This window comes from Cervus elaphus, chromosome 2, assembly GCF_910594005.1.
Source record: "Cervus elaphus chromosome 2, mCerEla1.1, whole genome shotgun sequence".
Classification (NCBI taxonomy): Eukaryota; Metazoa; Chordata; class Mammalia; order Artiodactyla; family Cervidae; genus Cervus; species Cervus elaphus.
Genome location: NC_057816.1, coordinates 42,511,531 through 42,536,121, shown reverse-complemented (window position 1 = coordinate 42,536,121; position 24,591 = coordinate 42,511,531). Strand labels below are relative to the sequence as shown.

The 24,591-nt window shown below is 39.6% G+C and overlaps 1 protein-coding gene and 1 long non-coding RNA gene across 3 annotated transcripts in view; one reads left to right on the top strand and one right to left on the bottom strand.

Annotated features, from left to right (window-relative positions):
- GRM5 (glutamate metabotropic receptor 5) overlaps positions 1–24,591 on the top strand; it is a 597,259-nt gene that overhangs the window by 296,844 nt on the left and 275,824 nt on the right. The gene's annotated exons all lie outside the window — the stretch shown is intronic.
- Positions 4,188–23,580, bottom strand: LOC122676921. Its single transcript, XR_006335665.1, has 3 exons — positions 23,502–23,580; positions 15,406–15,555; positions 4,188–4,550 (listed from the first exon to the last, which is right to left on the bottom strand). It is a non-coding gene; the product is annotated as an uncharacterized LOC122676921 (long non-coding RNA).

Genomic DNA, 24,591 nt, shown 5'->3' with positions numbered 1-24,591 from the left:
CAAAAAAAAAAAAAAAGACAAAAATACGGGTACTCTTTTCTTGTTAATTTCCTTACTGCTAAAATTGTCAATAAAAATTGAAGCTTCGGGACTTCTGTGGTGGTTCAGTGGCTTAGACTCCAAACTTCCAAAGCAGGGGGTTCCCAGGGAACTAGATCCTACATGCCTCAACTATGACCTGGTACAGCCAAATAAATAAATGAAGACCAAACAAAAAAAACCGACTTGAGGCTTCACTTCATCAGTTATAGCAAGCCCTTCCTAGACATGTATTATTTGCAAATATCATTAGTAAAAGTGACTAATTAGGTCAAGCAGCTGAATGCCTTGACTGCATAATGTCGTGTGTATGAGGATTATATATCATTTGCCAAACTGTGTTTTTCATAACATAACTACACATGATATTTTTATACATGATTGTCCAGCTGCCTTAAGTGCTTAACTCTTTTTCTTAAAGTGTAGGTGTTTTGAAGTCACAGGGAATACTACAGTGTAAATCTTCATTGCATCCTTCTCAATCCATTTTTTAAAATTTAGTCTGTTTCCCCTCACTCTGTTCATCTCTACATCGAGCTTTAGCATAAGCTAACCTTTCTTCTTCAGAATGTAGAAAAACCTTTAGAGAAGATCATGCTCTCTACATTTAGCAATTGAGTGAAATAGCTACCCAATACAGAAAGAATAAAATTCTGGTGAAGTGTGTAATTTGTTCACAAAACTATTTATTTGAAGGTCGTTAATTATAAGGGAACATAATTGCAATTTTAATGTTACTAAGTAACCACATGCTAACCATGGAATCATTTCAGTTGAGATAGAATGATAATCCCATACACTCCACCTCCACTGACAACCCTCTGCAGAATGCATTTGGAATCTTTTAAGAGCTCTGTTTAATGCCAGTAATCAAAATGTTCTGCTTTTTCAGTGTGTTAGTTACCACAGTGTGATAAATTGAATATAGAATTTTACATCTGAAGATCTCTTGAGAACGGTTTCAACGTGTTAGCTTAGACTGGGTCTTTTCTTGTAAATTATGTGTCACAGAGGGAGCTGTAAAAATGTTTGAGGATAAAATTGCCAAAAGGGATTATGTGATGGAGATAACAGTTAAATATTTTCAGCATGTGACCAGGGATTAACATTCCCCAAGATGGACAGCCCTTTATCTGCTAATCGGGTTTATGGACTTGTATTTTGGATAATTCTGAAAGGACAAATGGCATTCTGCATTTACGGGATCATTTTTTTAAAAACTCTCATTTCCTAATGCCTCTGTTATCTTCACTCATATGATGAATAACGTCTACCCATGTCAACAGAGTTGTGATTCAGCAGGATGGGAGAGGGTATAATAAGTGATAAAAAGTACCAGCTCTGGAGTCTGATGACCTGTGTTCTAGCCAGTCAAGTTCTGTGACATTGGGTTATTCCCTCGGTCTCTCTGAACCCAATTTTCCTCCTCTGCATTTAGTGGAGGGTAATCTCTATGGCACAAAAATCACTGTCATAATTAAAGGTGATTTACATTCACAAAATCTGGCACCTAAGTAAGAGTGGGCTTAGTGGAAAGAGCCCTCCAGGGGTCATGAGAGTGGAGAGTAGACATGTGCTCCCATGGGGGGTTCTGAATGAGCAGACTTTTACACTGAGTGCCCGGGCATCCTGTCTAATGGATTGGTGTATGATTCGGTGACACTATATTATCTTTGACACCTAAGCAGAGCATGAGGTTGTTGTGAATCCAAACAGGATATCTGCTTACTTGCTTCCTAGTAGTTGCTTTCTACCCTGCCTGCTGCTATATGATTTCCTAGATAGAACAACATGGAAGGTAAATTGTGTGTTGTGCTGGTGAATGTGTAACAAATGGATTTCTGGGAGAAAACCTCAGAGGCAAGTCAGTTTGTAACATTGTAAGAACTTGAGAAGAAATGTGCACCAAAATGGGCTCCTGTAAACTGGCATGAGGCTGGCACAGCACTTCACCGATTATGGGGAATTATTTTTTCCTTTGTGTATGGAAGGCTTCACTGCTACCAGATTTACGGGATGAAAAGAAAGAATGTAAAAGGAATCACATAGTGTTTCCTACGTGCCCCGCATGTAAGGTGTTTTGCAAGCACTAGCCCATCTAATGTTCCCCAAACCCTGTAAAGTGGGCGTTTTTATACATTTTAGAGATAAGAGAACAAAGGTTAAGATATATTCTGAGTGCAAATGAAAATATATGACCTAGAAGTGCTCCTTCGATTCTGCCATAATACATCAGCTGCTGCCTCAGTCATAAGTGTGTTCTAGTATTCAAGATGAACATGGGTAGAATTGTCCTCCTTACTCAGAGTGAGGAAAAGGAAAAAAAAAATAGAATTAGAAGTCAGGTTTCTGGAAAGTCATGGTTATTGTGTAGTAGACCTAATTCTGGGTGGGCTTCGCTGGTGGCTCAGCTGGTAAAGAATCTGCCTGCAATGTGGGAGACCTGGGTTCAGTCCCTGGGTTGGGAAGATCCCCTGGAGGAGGGCATGGCAACCCACTCCAGTATTCTGGCCTGGAGAATTCCATAGACAAAGGAGCCTGGTGGACTACAGTTCATGGGGTCACAAAGAGTCAGACATGACTGTGCAACTTTCACTTTCACTTCAGACCTAATTCTGGGATAGACACACTGCTTAAACTACTATCCTGCTTCATCACTTCCTTCATCTTTGCTTTTTACTCTGATTTCTGCTGAGACCCACCTACCTACATGCATTCTTATTTCCTTCTTATTGTGGTGTTCTAGAGCCTGGAGAATTTTAAATAGTCAACTTTTACTGATATACAGACATCATCTGGGGTAACAGACTAATGTTATATAATAGAAGCTCAGTCATAATGTATATGGACAATGAGGAAGTGCCCCAATATTTAATGCTGGGTTGTGTGTGAATTGTGTGTGGGTGTACACACGTGTGCACTAAGTCACTTCAGTCATGTCCGACTCTGTGACCTTACGGACTGTAGCCCACCAGGCTCCTCTGACGATGAGACTCTCCAGGCAAGAATACTGGAATGGGTTGCCATGCCCTCCTCCAGGGGATCTTTCTGACTCAGGGATCAAAACAACATCTCTTAATCTCTTACATCTCCTGCAGTGGTAAGTGGGTTCTTTACCACTAGTGCCATTTGGGAAGCCCCACTGTTTACAGGATCCTAAAGACTCAAGGATGATTCTAATGAGCAAATCATTTGAACTAAGTCTTATTTCGGTTCAGTTCAGTTGCTCAGTCGTGTCTGACTCTTTCAACCCTATGGACTGCAACACGCCAGGCCTCCCTGTCCATCTCCAACTCCCAGAGTCCACCCAAACCCATGTCCACTGAGTCGGTGATGCCATCCAAACATCTCATCCTCTGTCGTCCCCTTCTCCTTCTGCCCTCAATCTTTCTCAACATCAGGGTCTTTTCCAATGAGTCATCTCTTCACATCAGGTGGCCAAAGTATTGGAGTTTCAGCTTCAGCTTCGGTCCCTCCCATGAACATCCAGGACTGATCTCCTTTAGAATGGACTAGTTGGATCTCCTTGCAGTTCAAGGGACTCTCGAGAGTCTTCTCCAACACCACAGTTCAAAAGCATCAATTCTTCAGTGCTCAGTCTTCTTTATAGTCCAACTCTCACATCCATACATGACCACTGGAAAAACCATAGCCTTGACTAGACGGACCTTTGTTGGCAAGGTAATGTCTCTGCTTTTTAATATACTGTCTAGGTTGGTCATAATTTTCCTTTCAAGGAGCAAGCGTCTTTTAATTTCATGGCTGCAATCACCATCTGCAGTGATTTTGGAGCCCAGAAAAATAAAGTCAGCCACTGTGTCCACTGTTTCCCCATCTATTTGCCATGAAGTGATGGGACCAGATGCCATGATCTTAGTTTTCTGAATGTTGGACTTTAAGCCAACTTTTTCACTCTCCTCTTTCACTTTCATCAAGAGGTTCTTTAGTGTTTCTTTGTTTTCTGCCATAAGGGTGGTGTCATCTGCATATCTGAGGTTATTGATATTTCTCCCGGCAATATTGATTCCAGCTTGTGCTTCCTCCAGCCCAGCATTTCTCATGATGTACTCTGCATATAAGTTAAATGAGCAGGGTGACAATATACAGCCTTGACGGACTCCTTTTCCTATTTGGAACCAGTCTGTTGTTCCATGTCCAGTTCTAACTGTTGCTTCCTGACCTGCATACATTAGTATGACCTGCATACATAAATAGACATGTCTATTACATTGAGTTTAATTTGAAGATAGCTCCAAATTATTATAAAAGGATGGTTAAACTTCATTAAATCTAACAGGCAGCATCTCTATCTTAACTATATGTAAAGATGCCCTCACTGTAATGTGGAAAGTGTGCAAACAGACATAATATTTAGAAAATAATTTGTGCACGAGTCAGCATCATGATTTAGCGCCAGTCTTTGGAGGCAGAAAGACTTTAATTTCGGTCTCTGCTCTGCCACAGTCAAGCATGGTGATCCCATGCAAATATCTTCAAACCTCAGTTGTCATCTGCAAAATGAAAACAATATTAATTTTTAACTAATAAATTTGTTTCAAAGATAAAAACCAACAAGGTCTGTCAAAGGCTCAGCACTTGGCCTGGCCTGCTTAGTGAGTGGTCCATGAGTGTGTGCTGCTGGTATCACTACTGATGTTTCCTTGGAAGCTGTTGGCACCAAAATTGGTCAGTCTTGAATCATCTGAATTGACATTGTAATTATTTGGGCATTATGGTAGCAAGAACAATTTCTCCCCCATAGCATAGTGAAACCTAACATTTTCCAGTACCCAGAGCACAGTGAGGTACAGCTGCATTTATCATAAAAACAATCTTAAATGAGCCAGTGCATTTAAAACTGACAGGGCAGGGTCTGGCACAGAATGTGTATCATTACTATTACGTGGCTGTTATTGCTGCTACCACTGTTTCCACCACTCCTGCAAATATTGGGTTTCCCAAGTGGCTCAGTGGGAAAGAGTCTCCCTGTCAGCGCAAGAGACGCAGTAGATGTGGGTTCGATCCTTGGCTCGGGAACATCCCCTGGAGGAGGAAATGGCACTCCACTCCAGTATTCTTGCCTGGAGAACCTTGTGGATAGAGGAGCCTGCCGGGCTACAGTCCATCATGTTGCAAAGTCAGACGCAACTGAGCACACATGTACTGCAAGTATTATTGATGTTTTCTTATTAAAAATACCAGTTTCTTCTTAGTTTGGGGGGGGAAATTAGACCTACTAATGCATTTGATAAATATCATGTGATATAAGGAGAAAATATGTAAGACATCTAAGCAAATAAAATTATAATTTTGTGGATCATGATATTTTGTCAGGGCATAAAAGCAAAATTTTTATCCGAGAGAGATAACATATGAAGAAGACTTAGAAATGACGTCTGTAAATCCAGTACTGTGTCAATGTGATTCTCAGGCTTCTGCTGTCCTGGAGCAATGTCGCTGGCAGCTGGGAGTGTCCCTAATTCCTCCACACAGCATGGGATCTCAGCTCTGTCGACCTGTCAGTTTCAACAGGTGTCAGTGAGCCAAGAGGCGATTAGCCCCAGGATGCTGGTTCCCCTGGGGTGCAGAATGCCATGCCTGGGTTGTGGTATGCTCAGCACCTTGAAGGCTCCTTTCTGTGTTCGCACTTAGCAGGAATCCAGGGACCCTTCTGAAAGTCACTGGGCAGCAGAACACGCTCACTATTTGCCTGACAAATGGGCCTGGATGGAAGCAACCAGGGGACCAACCGTGAGAATCAGTGTAGTTACGACGGCTGGAATCATAGCCAGGAAAACCCAACCTGCTTGGAAATTCCAAGGGATCTATACCTTTACTTCACTTAACTGTCCAAGCAGCATACTAGTGTGTGTGTAGAAGGACGAACAGAGTGGTTTGAGTTCTGCATGTATCTGTGAACAAATGACCTGTGAGCCTGTACCTTGCTGGGTGCTCATTGTGCCCAATTCTTTGTGACCCCATTGACTGCAGCCCCTCAGGCTCCTCTGTCCATGGGACTTCCCAGGCACGAATACTGGAACAGAATGCCATTTCCTACTCCAGATCTTCCCAACCCAGGGATCAAAGCCGCATCTCTTGTGTCTTTGCCATTGGCAGGAGGATTATTTACCCCTGCACCACTTGGGAAGCCCTGCCTATACACTGAGTACTCACATGTATCTTGTGAAGTTCATCTCTGTTTACGTAATGTTTTCAGTTTTCTGCTGCCAGTGTTCAGAACTGTTCGGGGATTCTTTGGCATCAGATGCAAATAGTACTGATAATCAGAGAGACAGATCTTAAAAATGTTGAATCTTTTCTTCCCCTCATGCTTCCTTTCTTAACCACCCCTATCCCCTACATGCTCTTCAAAATAAGCCTTGCACAAAAGGCTTAGAAATCAGAACACAATAGCTTGATTGCTTCTCTACTATGCCATTAATTTGTTTTTTCAGATCTTCATGCCATACACAACTCCTTAGAAATAACAGGATTAGCCTAAAGTGATTTTTCAAGAAGTTTTAAGATTTCCTAGTGAAAAACAAAAAACTCCAGGTTTTAATGGCTGCAGAAATGAGATGTGTGAATAGCTCAAAGAATGATGTAAATGTTTCTCACTCTTGAGATTTGCTCCCAGCAGTAATGGCAGTTTATTTTTGAGAGCTTGCCAGGTTTTCTGTGTCTCTAAGAACTGATCTGGGGGTATATTTATACCTCCTAAATATATAGATATTCTGAAAATTCAGATATATTGGGTATTGGATAGCACTGATGGACATTATGTATTTCATGAATATATTAGCTGAATTCACTCTAAAATAGATTCAGTGCCATTAGTGTCCCCATGTTCCAGATGAGCAAACTGAAACACAAAGAAGTTAAGACAACTTCCAAGTATGATATGGCTGAGAAGTAGTTTGGTCAATGCTATCTAGATAGACTAAGAAAAGGACTCTAAAGTCATAATTAGTCTAAACCATGCTAACAGCCATCTGTAGTGGTAGTTTAAGAATTCTAAAACACTTAGTACTTTTACTAGTGTTTTGGAAGTTTTCAAAGATGGAAATAGTACAGGAAGCCCTTTATTAGTAAAAGCCGCATACTAGCATGGAGAAACAGCCTAGCATGATATTTAACGATAACCCTATATGTGAGACAGCAAAAGAGACCCAGATGTATAGAATAGTCTTTCGGACTCTGTGGGAGAGGGCGAGGGTGGGATGATTTGGGAGAATGGCATTGAAACATGTATGTTGTCATACGTGAAATGAATCGCCTGTCCAGGTTGGATGCATGAGACAGGGTGCTCGGGGCTGGTGCAGAGGGATGACCCAGAGGGATGGGATGGGGAGGGAGGTGGGAGGGGGGTTCAGGATGGGGGACACATGTACACCCTTGACAGATTCATGTCAATGTATGGCAAAACCACTACAATATTGTAAAGTAATTAGCCTCCAATTAAAATAAATAAATTTATATTTAAAAATAAAAATTAAAAAAAAAAACAAAAAGAATATTCCAGCAAGCAAGACGAGTGCTAAAATATAACTGCATAATTAATTGTTATAAATGCTATGAAGAAAATACACAGGATGACATGAGAGCCTATTCAAATAAGACTTTCCTAATCTCCCTTATTTCTGCAGGAAAGGATTCTGCAGAAAAATTGAAACCTGGAGAAAGGGTGAGACTTTGGTAGAGAAGGAAGGAGTAGGGAGGACATTCCAGGCATAGAGAGCAGCAGCTCATTTTCTAGGAAATGAAAACCCCGGGGTAACTAGCAATGGACAGCAAGAGGCGGAAGCACTGCAGCACGTCTAGAAAGAGCTGATGAAGGCCATGACTAGGGCAGTCCTGATGCCCAAGAAGAGAGAGGAGAGGAAAAGAGACATCGTGGAGTTGGTACTTCTGGACATCGATGACCTGTAGAGTGAAGGAGGTTGATGCGAAGCCATGGAAGATGAGTTGTGGCAAATGAGATGTGGCTTTTGCTTTTGATTGACTAAGCACCAGATAAAGAAAATTTGTAACTGCAATATACAAGTTAGGAGGAGGAGCAGTTTCATGGGTGAAGAACTTTTTCCAGAGCTGTATGTGTGGGTGGGCAAGAAGGTGGGTGTGTGAGGATATTAATTTCTCTAATTCTGAAATTAGAAAGCTCTGATGTCATTTCCTCTTTCTTCTGAAAGAGCACAGAACAAAATGCTGTTATTGAAACCTTCAGAAAATTGGGGGTTTTCTAAATAGCAGGAGAGTTGAACATCAGTCCAACTCAAAGCTGTCCTCCTGTTTCCTTAGCCCCTGTGGCAGTGTGAACCTTTATCCCCAGCACACTCTGACAAATTTAAGACACTGGAGAACAAAACACGGTACACTTATTTTCTTCAGAGCAAATGCCACCATGGCTAGATTCAGCCAGATGAGGTTGAAGGAATCTCAACTTGTCTTCTACTCCCAAATATCCGTGAAAGGCTAAAATATCCTTGTAGGGCTCGTTTTCAGCTCCAACATCTTAGATAAACACTTCTCCTTGTCTCTAGGATGCAGTTGAAAACAGTGGATGGGACACAACTTGAAATTGAACACCTCCATTTGAATACCCTGTCCACCACTTTCTGACTAGGATGGTTCCTTCACTGGCTCTCTGAGCATTAAATTCTTTACCCATCAAGGATTCTGGCGAGAATTAAACTCCATAAATTCTGCAAGTTATTTATTATACAAAACACAGAGCTGGTCTAGATAGAGTAGGCCTTCAGGAAATGGTAGCTCACTTTATTTAACCCAGAAGAGCAGCAGGCAAGATCTTGTCTCAGTAGAGAGTAGTGAATGTGTTATATAAAATATATTTAAGCTTCATGAAAGCTAAGTGAAAATATCCTAAATGACACATGATTTGAAACAAATCCTTTCCCCATTTTAACAGAGAAACATCTCTGTTTAAAAATATCCAGCTAAGACCTTGAATTTGATCATAGTTAGGTTCTGTGGGTCATAGTCTCTTCCCTTATACAAAAAACAAGATGTCCAGCAGAACCTCATGTATAATTTTACACTTTCTAAGGAAAACATTATAAAAGTGAAAAGGAAAATTTTAATATTGTATTTAGTATAACTAAAATATTATCATTTCAATATGTAATCAGTATAAAAATTATCAAGTTATTTTGCTTTCTCTTTCTTGGTACTGTCTCCAAAACCATGAGTGTGTTTTACACTTCCAACACATCTTAATTCAAACCACCAGGGACATGTCATATGCCTAGTGGCTACTATTCTGAATAGCTCAGGGCTAGATTATCTCTAAAAATTTCTCATTCCGTGGTATTAACTACATAGGTAGACATTTTAAAAAGTTATTATTACTGAATATTATTTTTCATGAGCACATGGGTTTACCGTGCAAGGGATGAAATTCTGATTTCACTGAGTTAAAAATGAGAAAAGGATATTTAAATTGCTTAACAACTGCTGAGTGGCAATATGGTCATATCTGTCCAGGAATCCATTCTGAGGCTAAGTGACAAACGTCCCTCTGTTATTCTTTTTAGAACTGAATACATTATAAAATGATTATATTTAAATTAACACTCTGCCAGATTCTACTAATACATATGTTGTAAATGATTTAAATCATTAGATGCCCCAGAACTGTAACCCTTATCAATTTCTGTCAAGAATACATTCTTTGCTGGAAGCATATTCTTGTTACTCTTTCATGTGATAAAATTCTGTTCAGCTTTAGTGACACAAACTATCAATCACCAAGTAATAACACAAATCCATAACCAAGCCTACACAATCTCTGATTTCCATGTTAACACAGAAACTATTTGGAATTTTCACCCATTAGTTAAAAGCAAGGAGTTTTTTTCAATAGATTTTCTTATGAATAGCCTATGTTTCAGAGTTTTTGTATTTATAGAAAAAAGTGAGTTAATGGTAAAATTCCTTATTACCATCTAAATACACAATTTCCCCTCTGTACATCTTTAAATAATACATTAATTTTAAATTAATATGGTATATTTGTTTAATTAAAACATAGATACATCATTATTAAGTAAAGCCCATGTATTAAGATTTCCTTGGTTTTTGCCTGATGTCCTTTTGCGGTTCTCAGATTCCATCCAGGATACCACATTACATTTAGTCATCATGCCTTCTTAGGCTCTTCATGGCTGTGATGGTTTCTCAAAACTTTCCTTGTTTTTGATGACTTTGAGAATTTCAATGAGTATTGGTCAGGTCTTTTGTAAAATATTCCCAAATTGAGATTTGATTGATGTTTTTCTCATGATTAATTGCTGTTATAGATTTTTGGAAAGTAGAACATAGAGGCAAAGTGCCATTTTAATCACATCACATGAAGGATGCAAACTGTCAACACGATTCAATTTATGACTCTTGATCTGGACCTTGATCACCTGGCTGAAGGAGTGTTTATCAGGTTTCCCTGCTGTAAAGTTACCGTCCCTTCCCCGACTTCCACACTTTACTCTTTGGGGAAAAAAGTCACTATGCATACTCTTACTTTAAGATTGTAGAGATTTCCTCCCCCACCTTTATGATGGAATTCTTAACATAATTTATTTGGAATTATTCTGTAGAGGAGATTTGTTGGTAATTATTATTCAGTTATTATACTGTATCATTATGAACTTGTTTATTCTATACTTTAGATTATAATCTAATAATACTTTTTTTTAAAATTCAGATTGTTTTGCTTTGTCCATTGGGAGTCCTTTCAGTTGGAAGCCAACTGAAACTGCCCCTTTGATATATCCCCATCAATTTGTGTCTATGTGTGTGTCTGTCAGCAGTTCCTTACTTTATGATGATACTATAGGATGTTCCAGGCTCATCTTTAAATATTTTCTGCACCTAGAATCAGCCATGTTTCCAAGCAGCCCTTGTTATTTTTGATGGAGAATGGTAATCACCTTGCTCATCTATATAATCTCAGCCCAACAGTAAGAAATCTGGCTTCCATGATCTGCTATCCATTTACTTTATTCTTCAGTGGAGGAATACTTCTATATCAGTGTCATCACACTAGTTGTATCCCCAAGTAAACGGCTTCACTGATTGCAGACAGCACTTCTGTGTCGTTCCTTTAGCCTTCTTCAGTTCAGTCCAGTCGCTCAGTCGTGTCCGACTCTTTGTGACCCCATGGACTGCAGCATGCCAAGCTTCCCTGTCCATCACCAACTCCTGGAGCTTGCTCAGACTCATGTCAATCAAGTTGGTGATGCCATCCAACCATCTCATCCTTTGTCGTCCCTTTCTCCTCCTGCCCTCAATCTTTCCCAGCATCAGGGTCCAGTGAGTCAGTTCTTCACATCAGGTGAAGTATTGGAGTTTCAGCTTCAGCATCAGTCCTTCCAATGAATATTCAGGACTGACTTCCTTTAGGATGGACTGGCTGGCTCTCCTTGCAGTCCAAGGGACTCTCAGGAGTCTTCTCCAACACCGCAGTTCAAAAGAATTAATTCTTCAGCGCTCAGCTTTCTTTATAGTATCACATCCATACATGACTACTGGAAAAACCATAGTTTTGACTAGATGGACCTTTGTTGGCAAAGTAATGTCTCTGCTTTTTAATATGCTGTCTAGATTGGTCATAGCTTTTCTTCCAAGGAGCAAGCATCTTTTTTATTTCATGGCTGTAGTCACCATCAGCAGTGATTGTGGTGCCCCCCAAATAAAGTCTGTCACTGTTTCCATTGTTTCCCTATATATTTGCCATGAAGTGATGGTCAATAAAGCAGAAGTAGATGTTTCTCTGGAACTCTCTTGGTTTTTCAATGATCCAGTGGATGTTGGCAATTGGATCTCTGGTTCCTCTGCCTTTTCTAAATCCAGCTTGAACATCTGTAAGTTCATAGTTCATGTTCTGTTGAAGCCTGGCTTGGAGAATTTTGAGCATTACTTTGCAAGTGTGTGAGGTGAGTGCAATTGTGCAGTACTTTGAACATTCTTTGGGATTGCCTTTCTTTGGGATTGGAATGAAAACTGACCTTTTCCAGTCCTGTGGCCACTGCTGAGTTTTCGAAGTTTGCTGGCATATTGAGTGCAACACTTTCACAGCATCATCTTTTAGGATTTGGAATAGCTCAACTGGAATTCCATTGCCTCCACTAGGTTTGTTCATAGTGATGCCTCCTAAGGCCCACTTGACTTTGCATTCCAGCATGTCTGGCTCTAGGTGAGTGATCACACCACTGTAGTTATCTGGGTCATGATTTTTCATACAGAGGCTAAAATCAAAGGGACACAAAAATATTCCATGTATATGGTAAGCAAAAGTGAGCAGAATTGGCTATACTTACATCAGATATATTAGGCTTTAAGTGCAAAGCTATCACAAGAGACAGAGAAGAGTATGTAATAACAAAATTTTTCTTTATTCTTAAATAACAAAATTAACAATAAAAAAATGGCAAAACAAATAAATTTATAAATAAAATATAAATTTATAAATAAAAACAAGTAAATAACAAATTTGCAATAACAAAAGGGTCAATTAATCAGGAAAACATAACAACTATACTTTATAACAGCTATTATAAGTTTTCTTCTGCATCAGTTGATGTGATGAATTATAGCAGCCTTGGATACATGAAAATCATCTGGCTGGGTAACTTCTTTTCTAGGGGGAATGTTATTAATTATTGATTCAATTTCCTAAGTAGTCATAAACCTATTCAGAAGTATGCCTCCTTCTATAAACTTCCATGAATTTTGGTTCTTTGTATTTTTCAAGGAATTGGTTCTGTTCCCTTTGGTATCAGATTTGTGGGCACACAGCTGTTCATAATATTCCTTTATTACCTTTTAATATCTGTGGTATCAGCAGTTATCATCCCTGTTTCATTTCTGATGTTAGTAAGATGTGTCTTTATCTTTTATTTGTTAGCTTGAGTACTTGTTTATAATTTTTATAGTCTTTTCTAAGAATCAGCTTTTTGGTTTCATTAGTTTTCTCTAGTGAGTCTTGCTTTCAATTTCACTGAAATGTGCAAAACTTTTATTACCTCTTTTCTTCTCCTTTCTTTAGATTTAAATTCTCTTCTTTCTTTGGTATCTGAAGGTAAAAGTTTAGATTATTGATTTTAAATAGTTCTTCTTTTCTAGTATGTGCATTCAATGCTATTCACTCCACTCTAAGGTCTGCTTTTGCTGCCTACTACAAATTTTACTGTTTCATTTTTATTTAAAAAAGTTACTTCCCTAAGACTTCTTGGACATGTGTATGGGAGACATTTGATGCTATAATCTACATTGTACCTATTCTCTTGGAAAGAGTTTTGATGTCTTACCTTTTCACTGTCAAGAAATGGGAAACCAGTTTAGGGGCCTGTGGTTTCAATGAGAAATAGAAAGTGAATACAAATGGGATTTTCTCATTAAAAATATTAAAGAGGGTATTTTGCTTATGGAATCACAGAGTTATACTGATTGTACATTTACTCTTAAAAAATCTTTAATTTCTAAATTTAAAAAAATATATAGCATTTAAAAAAATAAGTTGGATAATCTCTGTACCTGAAAATTCCAGGGAAAATATAGGTGCTAACACATATGATTAGCAAAGTTTGCATTTTTCTGGCTAGGTTTCTTGACTTAATTATCAGTTAAAATATTTTTTTATTATGGCAAAATCAACAATCATTCTTCATTCTCAAATGCTGACATACTAAATATATTTTTCTGCTTGAAATTAGCATTGATATGTGAATGTATATAAAATGGTTATTTTAGTCATAATAGAAACTCTCTTTGGCTATAACAAGAAATCTGGAATTTTGAAAACTTATTTTAAAATGCATATAATAAAAACTCTTATCTCAAAGAGTTTTTTGAGAATTAGAGAAAAAGCAGGTGTCTGTTGGGACATACTGAAGAGGCCAAAGAGGAGAGGATGGAATCTGAAGATTATCAAATTCACATCAAAGTCTGGAAGCAAAGGAGGCCATAGTGGTCAACACTTATTGAGTGATTACTGTATACCAGGCTCTCAGCAATGGGTTATTTCCTATTCTCAAGCAAGTCTTTGAGATAAATAGTATTATTATATTCATTTTACAGATGAAGGAACTAAGACACAGAGAGGCTAAAAAAATTTCCCAAAGTCACACAGGTAGTAAAGGGAGGAACCAAAATTTGTTTAACATAAACTAATGCCAGAGACTGAGCATTTGATCATTTGTCTCCACAGAAAACAGGATCCAAGGTTAACTGAAGTGCTAGAACCAAGAAAGCAGTCTAGAACAAGTGTTAATACAGGAGTGTATGTCAGAAACGGGGAAGTCAAATGTCAGTGGTTAATTAGAACTTAGGAACACATTAACGCAGAAAACAGAGAATAAAGCAAGGTGGAAACACAGTCAGAAAGCTATTTTCTGTCCCAGACAGAAGCAGCTAAAGATGCTTCACAGTCAGGGTCTGGCCATCCCTGGTCACATTAATGATAGATAATTCCTCATCTTACCACACCAGAGATGTCCCAGCTACATTTCACAATGAAAACCACTTTTACCAACTTTTGAGTATCAAATAAGTATTAAATAATATTAATACATGATTATTAATACTTTATTAGCTGTGATTATGATATTGTGAAATATAAATTTTAAAAATATCTTTTAGAAAGAAATACGAATGTGTTTGCAGGTCAAATGTCTTGATGTCAAGGATTCACTTTAAAATTCTAGAACATGAGAGATAGTTTAGGCGGGACAAGATGATTGGCAAAATTCTGAAGAGTAATGAAGCCAGTGGTGGATAAATGGGGATTCATTATGTGATCCCGTCACTTGGAATATGTCTGAAACTTTCTACAAGTAAAAAGTTAAAAAGAAAAGTGGTTTCATGTCAAATTCTATGCTTACTGGTGATGGAGTTGGGTAATTTTATCTCAAACAGTAGGTGTCTGTTCAACAGATTTCAATTCACCTAGGTAACTTGAAGTCTTATTTAACATATATTAAAACCCATTAAGCATATCAACTATTAGAGCTAAGAATACCCATTTTTGATCAAGGCTAGAAAAATGCAATTACTTTTATGATATTTGAATATTTCAAGGTCAAATTATCCAAAATTTTTGTATGCAAGACTAAAGAGGAAAAGGAAAATTTTTGAAAAGTGTCATGTCCTTCAAATATTCTGCTTCTAATCGTAGTGGAAAACCAAAGTAAGGAGAATATAATCTTTCAAATCACTTAATTCAAGGAAGTTTCTCTTCAAGCTTGTTTCTCAGAATGAACTTGATTTTATTCTGAATTTAAATCTATTCCTAAATGTTATTGTTCCTTGCTCTCAGACCACTGATTTGGTGTCATGAGGTACTTATCTACTTACAGTTTTCCATTTTGGTCTCATTAGCAGAGGAAGATCTCTCTGCTGCTTCTCCATTTTGAAGTGTTTTCTTAAGTTCTGTTGCCTTCCCCAGGGACCAGAGCTCACTGTCACTGACTTTTCCTCTAGACTGGATTCTGGGTTGTGAAGTATCTGCAAAGGAAAAACGAAGTTGAGAGAAATGTGATATGATTATGAGAAAGGAGAGGAAAGGAAATAAATAAAGGTTACAAGTCTTTTTAAAACAGGATCATTTGGGAGATTCAGTTGGCTGAAGCTGCTTGGCTCCTCTTGCCATCTTTCCCACAAAGGTTGAGGTGTTTATAGGCAAAGGCAGGTCCTGGGTCAACTGGATATTATCAGACCCTATGGTTTACCCATCAGCCACTTCCTCTAGATTTGTTAAGAGTGATTTCCTCTTGAATGCTTCAGACAGTTCTCAGCATGGGAGGAAATCAGCTAAATAAAACACCCAGGGTTGAGGGTAGATGCTGGGAACTCTGCCCAGAGCTTGACTATAGCAAGTCCTTTGCCACTGGTATCACTGCCAATGCAGGAGATGCAGGTTCAATCCCTGGGTCAGGAAGAGACTCTGGAGTAGGAAATGGCAACCCAGTCTAGTATTCTTGCCTGGGAAGTCCCACTGACAGAGGAGCCTGGCAGGCTACAGTCCACGGGGTTGCAAGAGTTGGACTGAACAACGGAGCACATCACTGCTAATATGGGCTGTGTCAGAAGCATGTGATGAGCCATCCTTGGTGTTGGCAATATAAAGAGGTATCTGAGTTTGCCATCTTCTTGGGAACACAGGGCTGCCACAGACAAAAACCTTGGAAAGGTTTATATAACAGGATCCAATTGACTGGTCAGACTGAGATCCAATTGAATTATTCAGACTGAGAATGCTATAGGAATTCAGTGGAGATTTAGGGAATTTCAAGAGATCTGAGTGGTTAGAGAAGCAAAATCAGGGCTTTGGGGCCTATGGCTGCTGCTGCTGCTGCTAAGTCGCTTCAGTCATGTCCGACTGTGCGACCGCATAGATAGCAGCCCACCAGGCTCCCCCGTCCCTGGGATTCTCCAGGCAAGAACACTGGAGTGGGTTAGGCAGGGTATAAAATTTGGCTTTGCCACTTCTTGACCATGTGACCTTGTGCAAATCACTTAAATACTCGTGATACATTGATTTTTTTTTAATCAGCATAAAGACCTAATAATACTTATACTATCAGGTATTAGTAAAAGTAAATTGCTGTTATAGAGCCAAGCTTATAGTTGGTATTCAGTCCATGGGAGCCAGCATTGTTAATCAAGGTACTCTAGTGGGCTTGCTTATTCTAAATTGGCCATAGACATGAGACTATTCTGAAGTAGTAAGAAGTTACCCTGTCCTAACAACTAAGATCATGGCCTCTGGTCCCACCATTTCATGCCAAATAGATGGGGAGACAATGGAAACAGTAGCAGATTTTAATTTCTTGGGCTCCCAAAATCCCTACAGATGGTGAATGCAGTCATGAAATGAAAAGACGCTTGTTCCTTGGAAGAAAAACTATGAGAAACCTAGACAGCATATTAAAAAGCAGAGATATTGCTTTTCTGACAAAGGTCCATCTAGTCAAAACTATAGTTTTTCCAGTAGTCATGTATGGATGTGAGAGATGGACCATAAAGAAGGCTGAGTACCAGAGTTGATGCTTTTGAACTGTGGTGCTGGAGAAGACTCTTGAGAGTCCCTTTGACTGCAAGGAGATCCAACCAGTCACTCCTAAAGGAAATCAACCCTGAATATTCATTGGAAGGACTTGATGCTGAAGCTCCAATACTTGGGTCCACCTGATGTGAAGAGCTGACTCCCTGGAAAAGACCCTGATGCTGGGAAAGATTGAAGGCAGGAGAAGAGGGCAACAGAGGATGAGATGGTTGGATGGTATCCCCAACCCAGTGGATGTGAGTTTGAGCAAACTCCGGGAGATGGTGAAGGATAAGGAAGCCTGGTATGCTGCAGTCTGTGGGGTTTCAGGGAATTAGACATGACTTAGCGACTGAACAACAACCTTGACTTAAAACCCAATGGCTGTCAGATGCTCACACTTTCAAGATTTTCCCAGACGCTATTTTTGAGATTCTAGGAAGTGTCTCTGATAGAATTTTTACGGGCTGATTCCTGGGTGAAGAATGAACACTCTCCTGAAGCCAGAGCTCAGGCCAAGCAGTGGCACTGGTTCAGGAAATGGGCCAGCCGTGACTGCATCCTGAAGGGCAGTGTGGAGTGCCCAGAGGAGCTCCGCCACTTCTCTGAAGCCTCGGTTTCCTCTTTTGTGCCCTGGGATGGGGACACGTGCCTTTCAGGGCTTATATAGGGATCGAATGAGTGGGGTCTGGAGAAAGCACAGAAATGTGCACTTTTCCATGATAGATATTTAATAATTGTTAGTTTCTTCCTTTCTCTTCCATTCCTTATTCCCGGGCTCCAACTGCAGAAGCTGGAAAATGAAGGGGATGGATTTTGTTATTTTTCAGGTCTCTACTGGCCTATAACTCAATGGTTGCTGAATATCTACTTATAGCCAAGGTGACCTTGTCATAAATAATGGTTTGCTGCCCAGAATGTCTGGCTGTTAATGTCTCTCTGTCTGTTTGTAATGCATTGCTATTAAGTCTCAGTATCATTTTTTCATGTCCTTTTTTCCCCCCCTCTGGCCTTTCATTAATATTATTCAGTTGGGAATATTTAATGTAAATCAAATTGCTCTCATTTGGCTTTCTGCTAGACTGAGGTGCAAATTTATTTATCTAACTCTGGTCCTAGATTTATAAATTCAGGCCTTTGTAAATGGAGGGTGCATGCTTATTATCCTTTTGTAATTATGATACAGAAGAGAATTTACTAGTATGTTTCTCATATTAATGTTCATTTGACAGATCTGCAAGCAGCTATCTTGTTCACCAATCTGCAGTATCATTTCAATCTTTTCTTGAAGCACCTTGAATTTTGCTTCTGATATTGGCCCAACTAGTCAATATAAGCTCCATTACCACTGGCAATTAATGGCAGTTCCTTCCAGCATGTACGCTCAAATCAGTGTGTGTGGTCAATCATCTAGAACTAATTAGAAGTCTCTGCTGTGTCTGGGGCTACAATCTGCCATTTTTGGTTAGTGATTAGTTGTGCAAAGTTGTTATTAGGTTTCTGATATGATGCAATGTGATTTTCCTTGCCTCGTGCCTCTTCCAGACAGGCTGTTGTGTTCACTGATAATTTGCATCCAGGCAGAATGGCCCACAGCCTTACCAAGGCTTTGTAATCATCTCTCTTTCACCGTCACCTGCGAGTCTGCCCAGACCGGGGTAGCCCGCAAAATGAAAACGACAATGTACTCGCAGAGGTCGCCATTGAGGGTCAAAATTCTGGGGATGACCCAGGCTTTGGCATTTCCAGTGAGAGTATCCAGCAGTCATGAAGCAAACTGTTTTCCATGGGAGATAAAGTGCGCATGTCCCAGATACTTGAAAGCTGAAGTGGGGTAATGTCTAACAAACTCAGGTTATCAAATTATCATCTGCTCATTACTCTTTTCTCCCCCAGAATCTTTTGTGTGTGCCACTAAATCCGTTGTGTTACCCAGATTCTGAGCCAAACAGTGGAGGCTTGGGTGACTGTTTTCTTTTGGGGGATTCCTCAGAGCTCTGCATATTTCCTTACTATCAGAGTCCTGTGGGGAAGGTGAGATGATTCCTCACCCTCTTCCCTGCAAAGCTTGGGTCTGATGTCATAGCCCATGCAGGAGCAAATATGGAGTTTATGTAAAAAGTAGGGTTTAATGGGTGGCAGTCTCATTAGAAGGAGAGCCTAGGAGACCTTTCTTAAACAGTGTTGCAGAGCAAGCATCATGTTTTCACATGTCCCTTCAGGAGTTAAGAACAGAGGATCAGAAAGATATCTGCATCCCCATGCTTATCGCAGCTTTACTCACAATAGCCAAGCTTTGGGAGCAACCTAAGTGTTGGTTAACAGGTGAATGGATAAAAAACATGTGGTGTATATATGTATATATATGTGTATATGTATATATATGTGTATATGTACATGTATATGTACATATGTATACGTACATATGTGTATATATGTGTGTGTGTGTATGTGTATATATATATATATGATGAACTATTATTCAACCACGAGAAAGAAGGAAATCCTGCCATTTGCAACAACGTGGATGAACCTTGAGGGCACTATGCTAAGTGAGATCAGCCAGAAAGACAGATATTATATGATGGCACTTAACATGTGGAATCAAAAAAGCTGAACCCTTAGAAATAGAGTAGAATGGTGGTTACTGGGGGCTAGGGGATGAAGATATTGGGGAGATGATGGTCAGAGGGTACAGACTTAAGAGTCAGAAGAAAAATAAGATCCCTAATGCAGAGCATTGTGATTATAGGTGACAATAATGAGTTATGTCCTTCATTAAAGGTTCTCATTACAAAACATAATTATATGACTTGATAGAGGCTTAGCTAATGCTGTGATGGTAATCCTATCGCCATATGTAAATGCATCAAATTAAGATGTTGTACACCTTAAACATACACAGTGTTGCATGCCAGTTACATCACAATTTTTTTTTTTTAATTTTATGTATTTTTTATTTCGCTGTGCTGGTTTTTGTTGCTACGTGCGGGCTTCTCATGGAAGCGGCTAGCCTTGTTGCCAAGCACAGGCTTTAGAACACGTGGGCTCAGTAGTTGTGGCCTGTGGGCGTTGCTGCTCTGAGGTGCGTGGGGTCTTCCCGGGCCAGGGATCGAACCTGTGTCCCCTGCATAACAATGGAAATTCTTCACCACTGCACCACCAGGGAAGCCCTCAATTTTTTTTTTTTAAGAGACAAACAAAAGGGTCGATAGAATTTGTGAAGGAGCCAAGGCCCCTCCGATAGAAGCTGAGTGCCGCCTCCCCACCTTTCTCCTGTCATCTATCTGATGGGTGGAGGAGATTTCTGAGGACAGCTCTTCCAAATCTCTGTAGAAGCAGTTCTCAGATTTCAGTGTGCATCAAGATTCCCAGATGAGCTTGTTGAAAATCCATTCCTCACACCCCCAGAGTCTCAAAGTCCAGGATGAAGTCAGGATAAGAATACTATTCCATAAATTCTTGAAGAGAAGCTCAGATAGGTGTTCCAGAGGGCTCACCCTTTGAAAGACTTTCTCTGTATGATGCTATTACTCCCCCTTCTCATAACCCTCCACAGAGCGGAGATGGTAGACAGATGGGGAGTTGCTAAAAGGGATCATCAGACTCTCCATTTCAAAGCATGAGCTGCCCCGTGATTAACTGGCAAATTGGAGGAGTTGATTTTACGGAGAAGATACTGCATGAGACATTAGAAACCTTGATGGCGCCTTGGCTCTCTTTCCTGACTTTTCCTTCTACAGCCACTGAATTTTCTAGTTCCTTTAATTTCCTCTTCTGGGAAAGAAGGATTTTAATAAGAGTGTTTCTGCTTATCTCACAAATTGTTGTGAAGATCAAATGAGATAAATGGTTATGAAAGTGCTTTATAAAGTATTATGCAAATGTAAATAATTATTATACTACCTTGTCTAGAAGTAGAAATGATCAGAGATGGAACTCCGTGACTGCCTAGATCTTTTGCAGCTCTGATCCCTGTAATTAGGAAAGGGCTTACACAAACGTCATTTGGTGCCATGCCTTATTCTATAAATACCTCTATCACAGCCTAACCTCCCTTCCATTTCCCACACTCCTCGGTCGTGGGGGTGGTCTGCTGATGTTCCTTTACTGAGGTAGTCATCCTGGGCACTTCATATTGTTTTAATGTCTGTGCATTTATAACAAGTATGTGCTTCTGTGGGTGCCTGTCTCAGCTTCTCTGCCTTGATTATCGTCAGAGCCGAATCTGTCTCCTTTGTGAAATCTTCTGTTAACCCTCCCACCCAGACACACCAGCACAGGTTTGAGTCTCTCTTCCCTCCTGGGTGCACTCCGTGTTTATTCCTGGAGCACCCCCTCACTAGAATATCAGTGTTCTGGGGATGTAGATCATGTCTTGATCATGGTCTATTCCCTGCATTTATTCACAGCTCTTTGTAGGCACTTGACGTGGACCGAATGCGTGGATGTAAGAATAAATGAGAGAGCCCCATCAATAGGTCCAACTATGTCCGGTTCTTGAGACACTTTCCTGGCAGATGCACTTAGCAGTCTTAGCCCCACCGAAAGAAGTTCAGTGTGAAGTCCAGTCACCACAGGCTGAGCCCTGGCTGTGAAACTGCTGCGACACCTCCCAGAAACAGGTGCCTGGAAGGCTGTGAGGCTTCCAAGTTGCAATGCTCCTTTTCTTTTTGGGCCGGCCCGAGTGAGGCCTGAACTTTTGCTTTCATTCTCTACTCACTAGTGTGCCTGACTGCTCGCCTGAAATCCCAGACCACTGGTCTCACCTGGTTTTGACTAGCCCTATTTCTAGACTTGGATCTTAATTCTTCTCATCATAAATATCCTTTAGCTGTTTACCATTGAACTCCTCCTAAGTGTAAGTGGCTGTTGCCTAGTTTCCCAGCTAGGGAAACTGTTGGTCTGTCCTCTAGATCTGACTCAGCAACTGCTATAGGGGTGGCCATTCATCCATCCTGCACCCAGGTACACACTCCTGACCAGTTACGGCAACGAGCATGATTAAGGCAGCGCAGCAGGAAGATGCTACCAATAGACAGTGTTTGGGACACAATGAGACCACTCTCTGTTCTGTCTCTGTTGCTTTATCATCCTTGCTAGGACAGCTAGATTTTCTCTTCTAACTTCCAAGTCCTTCATCCTTGTGAGCAAATTCTGTCTCTTGGTCCCATGAGTCTCAGCAGGACTTCTGTACTCACTGATCATGGCTATAGACATGTGAATGACAAGAGAGAGAAAAAGAAAACTCCTGTGATTCTCACCAAGCCTTATTAGAGGAAATGTATCTATTTTGGTTTAAACCACAGGCTCTGGAGCCAGTCTGCTGAGGTTCTAATCCTAACTCTGAATGACTTGGGCAAGACAGATAAGTTTTCTGTGTCTCAATTTCCTCAGCCTTAAAGTGAATGTGGTACACTACCTACCTCTTGAGATTACTTTGAAGATTACTGAGTTGAAATATAGGAACATTAAGAACAGTACCCAACTGAATCCTAACCCTATATTTTCTGAAATATATATATATATGTATGTGTGTGTATGTGCTGTTCCAACATATATTTAATTCTATAAAAATATTAAGTGGGCAATATTCATGAGAGAATAGTAGAATTACATGATTAAATATGAGTAAATGAGGGATGAGGTGGAAAGATATTCCTGATGGCAGAATTTGAATTAGTGGTGTTGAAAGTGATGAAAATAGAAAAAAAAAAATCATCATCTGATAAACATCATAGTAATATTGTTTCAGGCATGTATCATCAGTAGATGCTAAAATTTGTGTGTTATGAGAAATAGGATATTTTCATATTCTGAAAGTATCTCTCAACAATATACTTAGCTATTACCCAGGAGAAAAGAGTAACTTGATATTGGAGAGACTAGACAAAAATCATCTTAACCAAGTGATCAAAATGAACATCATTAATAATGAGACATATCAATATCATATGCCTCTTGATAAAGTCCCCTCAGAGGGCTCAAAATAACCTCTGTGGCATTTTTACCAAAAATACGCAATCTAAATTTAATCAGGAAGAAATGCAGACCAACCCAGATTGAGCAATATGCTACAAAATGACTGGCCAGTATTCTTCAAAAGTGACAGACATCAAAAATAAAAGACTGAAAAAAATAAATAAAAGATTGAAGATCCACCTTAAAGAAGTTGGGTGACGTTCAAATGCTGTATATGATCCTTGTCCACAGAAAGGCCTTTAGTGGCGAAACTTAAAAACACTGAAAACACTCAGTAGACCACTTATCAGTTTAGAATTGAAGTCAGTTCCCGGTCTTGAAAATTATACTTGCTATGTTACCTGTTAGCACTTGGGGAATCTGGTTGATGGCTGCATGGGAACCATTTGTACTACTAGTGGGATTTTTATAAATCTGAACTTACCATATGCTGAGAAAGGTACTAGTTCCAATTCAGTGATGGTTCCATAAAGCAAACATAGGGGTTTATACTCCAGGAACTAATAGTCTAGTAAGAGATATAAAATAACAATGTAAAAAGTGCTAAATACTATGAAGTATTTAATTTTAATTCTATGTAAAGGTTAGAAATTGAGAACTTTCTTTTAATGGCAATAAAAATACTTCATGAACAAGACAGCATTTTAGCTGCACTTTGAGTAACATCTGGAATCAAAACATGCAAACTTAGAGGGAGAGTGAGGTCTGGGTGCAGCAATGGCATCACCAAAGAGCCAAGAGGAGGCAGTTTCACTGGGAGGGTCAGTGTGGGGCATGCGGCTGTTTTTTTTTTTTCTTTTCTTTTTTCTTTTTCTTAATTTTTATTTTATATTGGACCATAATTGATTAACAATGTTGTTTTAGTTTCAGGTGTACAGCAGAGTGATTCGATTTTATATATACATGTATTAATTCTTTTTCAAATTATTTTCCCAGTTAGGTTATTACAGAATATTGAACAGAGTTCCCTGTGCTATATAGTAGGTTGTAGTTGGTTATCTATTTTAAAGCTTCTTAAGGTCAGTATGACACATATTTTGGGAAAAAAATGAAGTTGATTGTGCAGGAAGATGCCTTAGATCCATGATTCTCTCTGTGGGAGAGAAGGGTGGGGAAAAATGTGGTAGTAATCCCACTTGCCTCCCCATCTCTGAATCATAGCCACGGTTACTGACGTTTGTCGTTTGGGGGCTGTTTGTAGGAGATAAGGGGACATAGGTATTAGAGTTTCACTGAAAAGGGCCTTGAATACAGTGACAAAATGTCGTGATTTCTTCCAGTTATTGACGAGGAGCCGTGGAAGGATTTTGGACAAATGATGATCATTAAGTACAAAGGAACATGGGTGACTGTGTTCTGAGGTGGAAGTGAAGACCATGGTGTAAACCACTGACCGCCTTATTAGTTATTTTGCATGAGATTTTTATTGAAATACATTTGATTTACAATGTGGTGTTTCAGGTGTATAGCAAAGTGATTCAGTTATACACACACACACACACATGTGTGTGTCT